Here is a 14,870-nt window from a genome sequence, read left to right on the forward strand (position 1 = left end):
AGCTCCTCATGAACGCAGACATTTATTTGGCCGAGAGCATTGGTTAAAAGTTAAATGGTTTTTTTTTCTATGAAACCTATACCATTAACTGATGTCAATGCTGGTAACATTTTTCAAATTAATCAAGCCACGTGCCTTTACACAGAAGTAAGAACTCGCGAATGTTTATTACATTCCTTTTCCTTTCTCCACTAAAACGTTATCAAAGTACGGATAAAGTAAATCTTAATACTGTAACAATGGTTTTAATCGGTTTCGAACTCACAACGTGCGCTACCCACTCACCTAGCGGAAAAGCCACGGAAAAAACCGCTCGGCCAAATCCCAAATCTCAAAAAAGATTGGTTCAATAACCGAGCTAAGTTGTTACAATTTTTCTGACTGCGACCCCTACACACGCTGTAGAGTTCGCGAAGCACTGACGCTTGTAGTTTAGATCTTTATAATTTGATCAGTGCCATGCTCTTTGGTAAATTCCTTTGTTCAGTTAATATTAAGGTGGAGCTGCATGTTGCCAACACAGTTTTTTAAAAGCAATATTTCTCATCAAAGATGAAAAGCAAACCCCCTCATACTATATATTTTCAAAAAGCAGAGACTCTGAAATTTAGTATGGTAGCAGTAGTTTACTCAAAGGATGAAGTGGATGTATATTTGGGGTAAAAAACTCAATTTTGGTATTAATGATAAAAATTAATTTAAGTCAACAACTTGATGTTATTTTCTGAAATGTAATATTTCACTTGAAAGAAGAGTATATGTAGAAAAAAAACGACTCTTTTATTTGGCATTATCTATCCTCATTCTACAAGGTTTAAAGACTGACACTCAAAAAAAATGATTAAAATCATGATAAGCAAAATTAAAATGCCTCTTATTATAAATATAATAACTTTATTTGAAAAAAAATATAGTCGCTTTATTAAATAGCATTTAAAATGTGAAATTTCAGAAAATTTGACCCAGCCAGATTGGAGTTACATTCTTTGGAAATTTCAAAGTTTGGAAGAAAAATAAGCCAGGAAATCAGGTGATTTGCATACATTTACATAAATTAACACTTCTTTATCACGCAACTTTCGACTGCTTGACAAGCTACAAGGTGAACCCATCCAATATTTTAATCTTGGGTTAACAAATTAATTAAAATTGAATGAATATTTGCAAAAAAAAAAAGATTTTTGAGCAAAATATGCTGTGTTGGGTGCAGCGCCCCCTTAAATTTACATTTTGAGATAATTATTTTGCGTTAAAGTTTTCCTTTTAATGTTCACTTGCCTTGATGCCATACTGAATATATCATGTTAAAACAGAGGCCGGGCTCATATCTTTATGTAATGTTTATTAAATCACAACTGAAAAACTGATAGGAAAAGAACTTACGGTTAAAAGGTTGTAATATGTATTTGCCTCAAATTACGATGAAACATTTTTACCGAGCCTCATTCTCTCAAAAGGGAAACAAACTTTCACAAATGCCATGAGTTGACAACTGAGCCACTGTTGTCGATCGAACTTATATGAATGCTTTTATTTCTCTGTGAATCTTGTGTTGCACCTGCATTCAAGTAATAATGCGACATTTTGACATCTATTTTTTCCATTGTATGATTATACTCATGGGAATACTTATAAACGCTATTAGCGTTTTCTTTCATTCAAAATATGTAGTCGAGGTTATAAACAGCATTGTAAAATCTCGGTATTCATCCAGTGCATTTTGTATTTTATTTGATGTCTGGCCCTTTGCTTGTAGCCTAAAACGATTTCTTCGTTTAACGCAATCTCTCATGTGAATGTGCAATTCATGTATACAGAGTGACGATTGCTTGACTATTTTCATTGAACGTTTTGTTATAACATTTGAGACCACGTGACATACTAGTGAATTTAACAAGAGTCTAAACCTACACACTTTAATGAAATATAGTGCAGACGAAGCCTAAAAGAGGACAACAAAATTCTACTGATAGTGGAAACAATGACCTTCGACATATTTGTATATTAGCCTAAGGGTATATGCAAATACAAATCCGAATCGTGTGTCAGAAACGAGATCTTCATCACGGCATCTACACCAAATTATAAGTCCATAGTTGATTTGCTAGCGGGCAATGTAGTCAGATGGCTTAGCAAAAAACAAATTACACTAAGGAAAAAAGTGCCAAATTTGCCACAGAGGTTTGTTTATATGGTTAAATCAAATAAGTCTAAGTATCGTAACTTCATAATCATCAATTTTGTAATTTTGGGTTGTCAGTTTAGCTTATGATGTACCATGATAATCATTATGTTGCTCAAATTTTTTTTCTGTAATTTGGAGTATAGGCAAAAAATATTTTAACACTATGATGGCGTCATAATGATTCTGTTTCATTAATCTTATATTTTATTTTATGTATGGGATGTTTGAGTCAGTTTATTCAAAAATACTGAAAAGAGCCAGAATTAATCGTGTTTTAACATTTTTACGTAATATGGCTAAACACCAAAAACAACAAGATCGTTACACGGATGACAAAAGTACCAAATTTGCTACAAAGGATTGCATACATGTTTGAATAAACAAAATCTATTGATCCAAAACTTTGGTCACCATAAAAGTTAAATTTTAAAAAATGGCCGCTATTACCTGACTAATGTATAAAAGCAAACGGACACTGCATACCCTTACATAATTTTGCCTGGATTTTTCAATAACCCACTTGTTGTGTTATAACATGACAAGGCTGACAATTGCAAAGATGATTTTAAAGTAATATAACGGCTTTCGTTTACTTATGTCAATATTTCTCTCGTTCGAGACAATTTGCCAGAAATCTGTTTTGTAGATGTACCCAGTCACTTTTTTCTGACCAAAATTCAGAAATATCTGATTTTCTGGTGCCGACATTTTGAATTGCACTCACGTCCTAAACCGTGACGGAACTGAGAAAATAAGGAATTAAGTGAACTTTTATTGTCAGTCACGCAATCCAATTGTAAATGTGACTATTTTGTCGACATTGAAATGTGATCATAGCCACTGTACCACAGGAGACTATGACTTAGAAAATCCGATTCCATACTAAGACTTTCTGTAATTATTAAAAATTGTCAGTCATTGAGTAACGAGTCAATTACGATCTACAAATATTTTTTGGAACATAACCGTGACATAAACTAGCTTGGCTCGAAATATGAAAAGCGGAAATGATTGAAAAGAATTGTCGACACATTCTAGATTTAGAAGCTCCTGTACTCCAGGAAAAAAGTTTACAGCAACTGAGCAAAAACATTATATCTAGGATGTCTAGTGTACTTATTTCATGCGGCTTTTCGTCATGCATACTATACCAGCTATTTTTACCCTAGTTGCGATGATGAGGGGACAATTATATTTATTATTTCATTCACACAGTATTGCTTATTATGATTGCCATACCGGAAGATTTTTGCCAAATCAATTCTCCGGAATGCGACATGTCGTATTATCAAATAAAGCAACTTTTACTTGTGAAGAGAAGAGATCACAATGTATCAAATTTTGGCATTACTTTGTATACGAATTACTTCATTCAGTCAGTAATCTGACATGAAGGAAAAACGTATTTGTAAGTGCTTTTCGTGGTTTCTGTTACGAGAAAATCGGTACCGCCAGCGATTGTCCTTGTCCAGTTTATCAGTATCATCCGGGAAAAAAGTTAAAAGAGCATGAAATGAGAATGACAATGTTTGGTTTCTGAACGGGAAGTACGCCATTGGCAATTTGTCATCTCCAAAGAACACTAGGGAGGATAAAATATCCATTCCTTTAGTGCGATCCTTAGTGAGGTGTAGTCCTCTGACAAATCGCTGTCAGGGAGAAAGACTGCAAAGAGACAGTAAAATAAGGGTTACTCTCATGAAAACATTAAATGAGAGATACCATGATAGAGTTGACAACATTTGATTTGTTCGGTATAGAGTTGCATTTGTGCCTCATTGGTACTATTTCAATAGAGTCTTTAAGAAGTACTTGTTACCTTAGAGCTATAAACAGTGTCATTGCTTATTTGTCATATTTCAATCGCAACCATGTTGGAGTTTAGTAATTTTTTTGTTTTCTCCTTTCTTTTTTTGCCATTCAACAAAAACTGTTATATTTTTTTCTACTAACCAGTGAATTTGACCAATTTGAATGAACATTAACGGAAAGTACTCATTGGTCAGAAAGTAAATCAAAATAAATGTTACGATCTATAAGAATCAATACGATAAAACACAGTCACTTATGAAAAGCACTGTAAAAAATTACACTCCATGCACAAACTTTTGTATTTTATGTTGAGGAATTTGCGTGAAAAGGTTATAATCAGGAAAAACAGAGAAGGTGATTCTGCTGTCGGCTGTTATGCCGGATCCGACATGAGAATCCTTCACAAAATCAAACAATATGGAAATGTTCAAGTGTATCAACAATAAGTTCGGGATTTGCAATTTTTTCCAGAAAATATTTCTCTCTGTAGTGATAGCTAAATCATTCGCTGATTGTACTGACATCGTGTTAGTGTTTCGAACTTGTGTAACGGTACAATGGACGTGGTAACGATTACAATTTTGATATCTTTCGCTCAGCGTTTATGATGTCAATAAAGTGGTTGTATTCGTCAGATATTATCGTCCTCGGTATGGCGCTATACCGATACATATACCAGCTTCTGTCATCGTTATTTGCTTGATAAGTGTATGACATTGATAACCATACATACACAATTTAGCTCCGGATGCTCAAGCTTAGCTCAAGCTTAATAACTCCACTCGAGTGATGACGTGTGAGTTGGTAACTTGTCCAAGATTTGTTCCACATATCCTTTTACAACATCCGCAAAGTCGTGCAACATCGACATTCTATAATTACCATCCACTGAGAGTATCCTGTGTTGCATTCAAATTGTCCCATGGTCCGGAAAGATACATCTGTCCAATTTCCACCCCGATCCTGAAATCGTAAAACTAAGGTAAAATTGATTACGTTCCTGGTTATCTATGGAAAATCGGCGACACACACTTTTCAATATCTTCAATTGACAACAAAAAGTGGCGCGCTGGCGGATTTATCGTCAACTCAACAACGGAATCTCAAAACCGCGTGCGAAAATGTTTCGGCGGAACCTGCTAGCTCAAATTTCAAGCAAGCTTATTCCAAGAAAACTGTTATACTTAGATTGTTGATGAGTTCTGCCGGCGCACAGACGTAACTTTGAAAGCAGATGTCCGACAGACGTCATTTTGAAGACATCCCACAGATTTATAATGAAAATATGGGAGCTAAATGCATTTTGCGACGCTGAACGTTTGAATCACCACTCTCCAATCATGTCACTTCATGCATCTAAATCAATGTAAAACAAGCAATAAGGTACGAACCATTAAAACTTGAGAGGGATAGTCATACCGATCATACAAAATTTGTTCCTGTACTAAGATTTGACATTGTTCACTCTGGATTTGGTAAACCAAATTCGCACTTTTTATCAACATTCAAAACCAGTGGATTTTAGAATAGTATTTATTCTTCAGTTTTCTCCTTATGTTGACCAACAAAGATCTAAGGCTGCATTCACAAAAACGGTGAGGGGGAGGGCTGGAGGAATTCAGATGGGATTCGAATACTTTGAGGGTAGTAGAGGGGGGACTTGGAAGTTTTGCTCTATCTATAGGGGTACCTGACAAGGTTTTGGTTCCCTTTTACTTTGTACATTTTCCGATTCAAAGGTTCGGTAGGTAATTCAATGAAAAATGAATAAAATTTTAATGTAATCCAATTGTTCTAAAAGTTAGTAATATTAAACAAAACGAAGAATTTTGTCACACTTCATGACTTTTATTTCGAAACAAATCTAAACATGTATGATTTTTCGTATAAAACAAACAAACACGTGCCTAATAACGGGACAGAAGCTGCAACTGTTGATAATTTTCTTCAATATTTCTATGCAATATATCAAATACAGTTTCTTGCTGTCTCCCTACAGCATTCTGAAACACAATATTCAGGTTGTCGACAAAGCCTGTATATAGAAATGTGTATTTGGTGATAATTGAATTAGAGTCCAGACTGGAGGTCATTTAATTGTTAATTATACAAATGCACGGTACACATACAAAGGCTGTGCCGGCAAGCTTAATACTGGACAGTTAAACATTCTGTAGAGAGTAGAACACGAAGGCAGTTGTATAAACTGAACAAAAACATTGTTAAAATTTTCAAAGTTAATACAGCTGCCTTGCTACTGTAGTGTCACTGTCACTGCATATCGGAAGTGACAGAGAGAGCTCTGACTCTGATGGAGTTGTAGAAATGTTTTGGCCAAATGACGCTCATGACAGTGAAATACACTTTCACACAATGCAAGATCAGGCCTGAGAGCAACACACGGAAGACCAGGAGACTTGAAAGTATCAGGAATTTTTGAATTCTGGTTTATGAGAATAACCAAATATAAAAGAAAAAAGATGGGTATGTAGATGTATTTTTTTACCAAATTTGCCATTATTACACCAAAAATTTCAGAGATCAAAACGTTTATTTTATGGAATATTTTAACCTTCCAGTATTGTCAATTTTGAGCAGCATCTAAGTCGTATATGTCTTGTAATTTTACGTAGGTCACTGTGATCGGTTATTCACAATTTGGTAATATGTAGCCAGGAGTTCTCAATTTGCATACTCGTTCATGATCGTCATGTTGTGTGCTCGTAATATGTGCTATTGACTTGGCTAGAGTTGGATTAACTAAAATCAACTGAGACTGATAAATCCAAACAGTCCACTGATGCATTTAAAAATAAATAAATGTAAGTCTTGCCATAGGAATATGGCTCTACCAACTGCTAATTACAGGTAGTATCGAACATCTGCGAGCAAAACTGCTCAATATATATATATATATTTTGACTTCGCATGCATCCCTAATAAATATGTGGCTACTACAGGAAGACTTGAAAAAGTTTGATCATATAGAGAGTATTTTGGAGGATTTGAAAAACCACAGTCCCTCTATCAACGGATAGAGGGACTGTGGACTGTGAGTGTACACCAATATCAAGGATGATGCGTCATCGGAAACATGTTTCCACCAAATTCTTGAAGCGTAATGTCAAAGTTATATCGGCATGAGGATAACAGCTGTCGTCATTCAATACTTGCATGGGTGAAGACGATAGAAATGGCTATGTAGTGTTTTTTTATATAATAGTTTGTGGCGGTGATAACGTTCTTCTTGGCATTACCCACACAGGTAATGGACATGTAAAGTAAATATGGACTTCTGAAACGTATGGGTAGTTGCATGATAGCGCCACTGTAGTCAATACAAAGCACCGCGTCCTTTGCTGTTTCTGTGGCAATCTACATCGGAACAAAGTTAGCAACATTACAGTGCGAGCCTGGCGGATGTAGATACCATTCACGAGTAGCAGAATGATTGTACTGAATAAATGCGATATGCCGGAGTTTTCTACATGACATGTAAGGGACTTGTTAGTTTCTTCGGCCAGGTGGAGGCGGTGCATTACTTTTGCCGACGTCAAAAAGTGGTTGATTCCCCCTATTCCAACTTTCGAAAACAGGGTGACCCCATGTTCCAAATTTCTAAAACAGTTTACCCTCCCCCATGCGACATATTCCGACATATTGTTAACATGTTGTAAGATAGGAATTTCAAACTGTCGATTTTAAAGTTTGAATATAGTATTTTGAATGAGCTCTGAATGCATTTCACGCTTTCTATGCATAACCAGATGTCCTACAGAATTAAATGTCTGATATATTAAATGTCTGATATATTATTACCTGTGAGGCACACCGAAAAATAAGCTTATGTCTGATATATTAAAGTTATGCGCCCAAAGGGCGCGCGTAAAATTCAACTGGATGATGAAATTCGTGGCTGGCACGATGCATTTCTAGGCAAGTGTGACACATGTCGAAATTTAAAACACATTGACTCCCCCTATTGGGCATTTCAAAAACATGACCATCACCAAAATCCAAAACAGGGGTAACCCCCATGAATCCACCGCCCCCAGGCCGAAGAAACTGACGAGTCCCTAATGAGTCAACGGCCTTCCTCCAAAAGTAAGCTCCGGGCACGGTAGCCAGGTCACTGAACGCTATCCAAAATGTACCAGGGAAAAGAATAACGCGTTCCCATACGTATATGCGTACACCATCTTCAGAAAAAACTAGCAGGACGTGCAATCAGCGAGCTCTGCGTATCCCGATGGGGTGTTACTCTTGATATTTTCATGCGGGGATGGGGATGCCGCCCAAGTTGAAAACATCTACCAAAGTATAATCCAAAGATATGACTTATTGTTAGGGATTTGCTTGGCAATATTTGGGAAATTTTCACCTTTATTCTCTTGTATTTGCAGGTTTTCCTAAAGCATAGGGTATTTGCTTTGTCACCGATCCATTTTTAGGGATGTTTTTCGTGAAAAAGTGACCCATTTATGCAGCACACACTCGTACACCTTTTCAATGGGAGTATTGCCCTTGGCTGCAAATGCTTCTATTTTTACGTTCAGCATTCTATGCCTTGATTTTACATGTCAATAAACCCTACATCATAACAACTTAAAAAGATCACTCTTTCCAATCATGCTGCATTACGGTACTTCCACAACGCATGCAGGACTTACACCACAGAGACATGTTTTCGAACACTTACCCAGACACCTGTGTTTTAAAAGACCCCCCAGCTCCCTCTGCTACAAAGGTCCGTCCCTAATTGAATATCTATACATATATAATTAATTAAAATGCCAAAGTGGGCTCAAAATCCTCGATGTAATAAGGTTTATATTCGTTGTTGGTCCTCGAATCTACCTACAATATGATAAATTTATAGATAGCTTTTCACAAGTTTCAGTTTTGAAAAATCAAATCTTCGGCAAAGGAATACATTTATCTGTAAACTGGCAGATTCGTTGAGGAAGGATGCCTGAAAAATATGCTCTGCTTTGACCTTTGGCCTTTCTGTTTCCAAAAATAGCACGATCATTCAAGGCCGTCACCAGTTTCGTGCCAGGATAGTCGGATTGTGTGGGCTGCTAAAAATAAAAACAGATAATCACGCATTCGATGACATACACAAAATAAACTTGGCTGTATACACTATCTTCTAGAAGATCCGCCGGAACACTACCCACGATCGTGGCGGGTAATCTGTAAATCACTCTCCATCACTGGCAGTCGCCGCTGGTACTCGAAGTCCATATATGGAGAGAGTGTATGCAAATTTTCCCTCTGAAGTTAAATTCTCGGAACCAATCGATGTACTCTCGACTATTTTCGACTTGAGAGGGGAATCCCCGTCACAGCCAGACAACACGACCGGACGTTAAGTATAGGATAAAGCCCGAGTACGAGGGCTCTTCTGGTATATAAAGTCCAACCCAACGATAAAATGTCGAGGCCGCAGGCCGAGACATTTTATCGTAGGGTTGGACTTTATATACCAGAAGAGCCCGAGTACGAGGGTTTTATCCGACTTAAAAACTATCGCCCCTAAATGATACATTTTCGTTTTCAATGTGTTTACGTCAACCGTCCCCTTTGTCAATGTAACATGTTTAGGATATGAATTAAAACTTTCATTTGTGAAATAGCCTTCCAATGTAATGGAACATCCTATAAATGCCCTAGAGCACATTATATAAATGCCCTAGGGCACAGCAGATTTTGTGTTGCAGCTGGTTTCCGCTGTGTTACCAAATTTGAATTTTAAAACGTACCAGATGTCTACAGAATTTGACATGTTCACTCTTGATTGGACAGTACTTTACTACGGCGCTGTCATTCGTTTCTGGAATTTGGTGACCAGGGCTTTACGAGTAAATAAAACACCCTGAATTGAGCACTCTGATTGGTCAATCAACAGTGGATAGTTTTTAAGAGTAGCATATAAGCCACCAATGGCTGTCAAAGAGCATCAGAAGCTTGTTGATCAGCTGGCAATACTAAAAGCACAACATTCAGATCTCTCATATCAAACCAACTTGCATCAACGATAATTGGCCATAGTTTGAAGACAAACATGGCAACTTCAAGACAACTTAAAACCTTTTCAAAAATCGGTGAGTATAAAAAGTTAAAATTGTTCATATAATTTTGCTTTTTAGGCAAGTTTCGCATGACAGATTTGCTGTTACATTTACAGCTTGTGAAAAGATTGACATTAATATTCCTTGTTCTATTTGTCAACAGCACTAACTACATTTTTCGTCATGCTTGCAAAAGTCATCGAGGCAGCACCAACGACAACTGATCCAACGGCATTGGTAGTAGATGATTTTACAATTTTGATCGATAGAGTTGAGCATTTCTCCGATGATAATGATGAAATATACGACAATTTTGTAAGTATATCAAAAGAGAGCGCTGGGGGGGGGGGGGGGGGCTCGGTTTTGTGATTCGCCAATAATAACGGTGGTTCGCTCACCTTCTGCTCACGCAGTATAAAAATAACAGAAAAAATTCTTGAATTATTTAGAAAGGTACTCATGAGCGTATTTTCAACACCCCGATAGAAAAGTTAGTGAAAAGTTTTCTTGTATCAAAATTGGCGTTGCACATATACACAACGTGTTTTGTCCAAAATCACATTTTTACAAAGATCCACTCAATTTTTATTAATTTGTTAACCAAATATCAAAATATTGGTATTCTTCACCTATCCATGACAAGCAGTCATAAGTTGGGGCGTTTTAAACATTTCAAAAGAAATTAACTCCACTCTGGCCGGGTCAAATTTTCTGAAATTTTTATGTTGTGTCTTTAAATGCCGAACAACAACACGATTGTTAACATATTTTTTCTCAGATAGTGCAGTTAAGTGACAGGATAGTGCTATTAATGGCCCTAATTGATAGCTGTATAGCTTCCATTGTTGAACTCAATTCGTCTTTAAGTATAATTTTGGGATCGATTTCGTCTTGAAAAGTTGTAGACAGATGTCAACAGTATTACACTTATCGGGCTCGAACGTAGCACAGATGCTACCATAGACCCCACAGACAAACATACACGGTGTTGTAAGAAGTAACTTAAGAATCGCTTGATGACGTCAGCATTGACAAAAGAGGAATTACTATTACTCTGCTAGCAGTGACCCTACCGAATGATGTAATCATTATAATTGCTTGGTGTCTGAATGTGTCGATTCGCCGTCATAGACAAATTAATTCGCTGAAACGGACACTGTAGAAAGTGATATTGCGCGGGTTTAACATGAATATCAGTCAATGGGAACTCTAATAAGAGTTAGATGTATTTGTTACATGGACACTGTAAAATAACCGGTAATGTGCTTTCTTTATTACAGAAAGATATCCGTCTTGATGACCAGTATACAATGAACGATCTGTACACTTTAACCTTTGAAGGTCTACCAAAGCCTGTGCCTCGGTTCCGTACATTTCCCATGGAGGTAAGAAAGTGCAATTTATTACTTTTTCATCAGTTTTTCAACTTGTGAGAAAACATAAACCAATTTCGATAAAGAAAACTAGCTTTACATTACTCTCAGTGATACAAATGTGTATTTTCTATTTTTATCAACAGACAAAGGATGTATTAGTCCTCCACAGAAATAACCTTCAAGAATTTGAATATTTTGTTGAAGTCATGTACAGAGATGAACTGGTTCATGAATCTAACGGCCTCACACATCCTTTTAGTGAAGATTTTCTCAAACTACTTGAACATCTGCACAAGGTCATCCTTAAACTCAATTCAATGGTATGTATGCTTTTAAAACCTGACAAAGTCACCCTTCTTGCAGTTCTACATGTGACATTCGCTAACAAGTATGTGAAATGTGTGTCTGTGATATTCTTTAAATTCTGCTCGCTTTAAAAACAAGAAAGAAATTAAGATAGTAAACATATTTCAGCTGAGTTCTGGGATATATGGAAAATTCTGGACCTGTTTCGAGAAGGTGAGAATAATGACAAACACATCGAAAATTACTGCTGAGTTGAATCTAACTTCAATTCATTTTCATATTCTCAAATTTCACAGCTGCATGCCCTCGACCATACTGATAGTCCAGACATTCAGAAGGACATTTCTGGAACCAATATTCTGAACTCGCCTGACATTCGCGACATGAGACACGCCATAGTTCTTAACCGACTATCCGACTACTTACCAAGTGCAAGGCAAGATATTGAAGTGCTAAAAAGGAGATATGTTGACTAAACAACCAATTTTTGTGAGAGTTTGGATTTAGGTCCGGAATCAAACAACTAAGTTTTTGGTGTGACTGTGAATTTTGGTCTTTACCAAACGATCTGAGTGTTATACACTTCATTTCTTTTTTTCTTTCCTCCTCGCCGGTAATGGCTAACGTGTTTACTTAAAATCAATCAGCAACATCTGACATTAACAGGGTATATTTCATATTTATTTTAAACAATATCTTTGTCAAGGTAGCATGACACGATGTCTCCACAGGAATGGGTCATTTTCAAATACAAAATTAGTCTCTACACATTAGGCACACCATGAAAATATCTGTTTCTTAATATGTGTAGAACTGATCTGAGAACCTCAAGCAAAACAAGATAACCCGTTCCTTAAAATTTCATGATGGGCCAGTTTGATCATAGAAATGCTCTTGATTTCTAACATAATTATGGAGAAATTTGGTCAGGAAATAAATTGATATGAGATGCTACCTTATTTTAAAACAAACAACCTGAAATAGTTTCAGCCACTCCACTTATTAATGTTACTGATTGGTTGATTATCGTCGCGTGGCAGTCACGTGACCGTGGATACAGTCTGGCAATATTTGTCAGATTTTATTACTGTCTGCAATATTTGCACGCACAATCACCAATTATTTGAGTTCACAGCTGTTTATCAGAGGCATAGCAAATTTGGTTGTTTCAATGAGCGTAATATATGTTCAGTGTAAATCATTGGAAAACTCACGTCAGTGAAGAATTCTTTTTCTGTATCAGAAAGCGCAACTTTTGTAAACTTAAGAGTATATTTGAGATAAAACTTTTATCAATAGTTTAATATTGACACAACATTCATAAATGCAACAGCGTTATTTCAACAGTAAACTTTTGTATAAAGTTAATTGTGCATGTATTCATAAGATACATGAAATTTTCTTTATAGAATCGTTTAGTCTTTATGGAAGTATCTACGTCTTTGAGTTACCATTTACAAGTAATTCTTGACACTGTCTTAACTACGTCATTGAGTTATCATGTACAAGTAATTCTTGACACTGTCTTAACTACGTCATTGAGTTACCATTTACAAGTAATTCTTGACACTGTCTTATCTACATCATTGAGTTATCATTTACAAGTAATTCTTGACACTGTCTTAACTACGTCATTGAGTTACCATTTACAAGTAATTCTTGACACTGTCTTATCTACGTCATTGAGTTATCATTTACAAGTATTTCGTGTCAGCTTAATGCATTTCATAAATACTATTTATATTATTTATAAAAAAAAGTATTTGTAATTAATTTCAAGTATTTTAAACTTTGTATGCAAAATGTTTATTTTATTGCATTGAAATATTTATGTATAACTTTTACGAGAAGACTGGTTCTTCTGAAGAATAAATTTTACATTTTTCCACTTGAACAAAGACAGATTGAAATATTCATGATCAAATTGTTCAGTTTTTATGGAACAACACATTGCTAAAGAGTCCTTGAATTTATGAGTTTTGTTTTGGTGTGTCCGAATAGTTTGGTAGAAGTCAGCACTGGGTGTTCTGTATGTGAGGAAGTAATCACATCATACTGGGTGTCTTCAAAAGTTTCAGTGACATTATCAAAACCGACCCGAACAGGGACCAAATCGACCCATTTTGGACCAAGACGATTCAAACTAACTCAGAACAACCCATTAAAGTACACTGAAATAAACCGGCTTAAACGGACGCATCTGTACATTATCTCGGCAAAAAGCAACACATTACAAACCCTAAGTGATCCAAAATACTTGTCCTCATACTTCGAAAGGGGTGTCAAGGACGACACACGCACACAAAAACACACACACACACACACACACACACACACACACACACACACACACACACATATATATATATATATATATATATATATATATATATATATATATATATATATATATATATATATATATATATATATAAGTATAAATATGTCCTCGTGGGAAATTACAGTGCCCAATGCCAAGTGCTGAATGCAATCTGAGGATTGCAGGATGCATATATGTATGTATGTATGTATGTGTATATATATATATATATATATATATATATATATATTATATATATATATATATATATATATATATATATATATGCATAATTAAGGATGCAATATATATATATATATATATATATATATATATATATATATATATATATATATATATATATGCATAATTAAGGATGCATTATTGCATAAATACTGTTCCATTTATATCCCATTTATATCCTATAATTATATATAATCCCCCCGTATTCCGAACGAGTGTGGCTGCGTCGCGGACGAGTGATTCCCCGTGTAGCGGCCGTATCCCTCCGAGCCGAAGGCGAGGGGGGATACGGCCGCTACACGGGAATCACGAGTCCGCGACGCAGACACACGAGTGAGTAATACGGGGGGATTATATATTTATCACATACATAGACCCAGTTTTCCTTGAATAAACCTTTCAGATATGATATCCCACACTAAATGCCGAGGAAAAAAGATAGGGACTATTTGAAAAAAATTCCTGCGCTCATGTTATGCGGTCATGGTTGGGTCACAGCTGACTTGACCGCGCTCAGCTGTTCATGGCCACGCCATAGTTCACAAGTACTTGGA

Source organism: Ptychodera flava, chromosome 20 (assembly GCF_041260155.1).
Source record: "Ptychodera flava strain L36383 chromosome 20, AS_Pfla_20210202, whole genome shotgun sequence".
Classification (NCBI taxonomy): domain Eukaryota; kingdom Metazoa; phylum Hemichordata; class Enteropneusta; family Ptychoderidae; genus Ptychodera; species Ptychodera flava.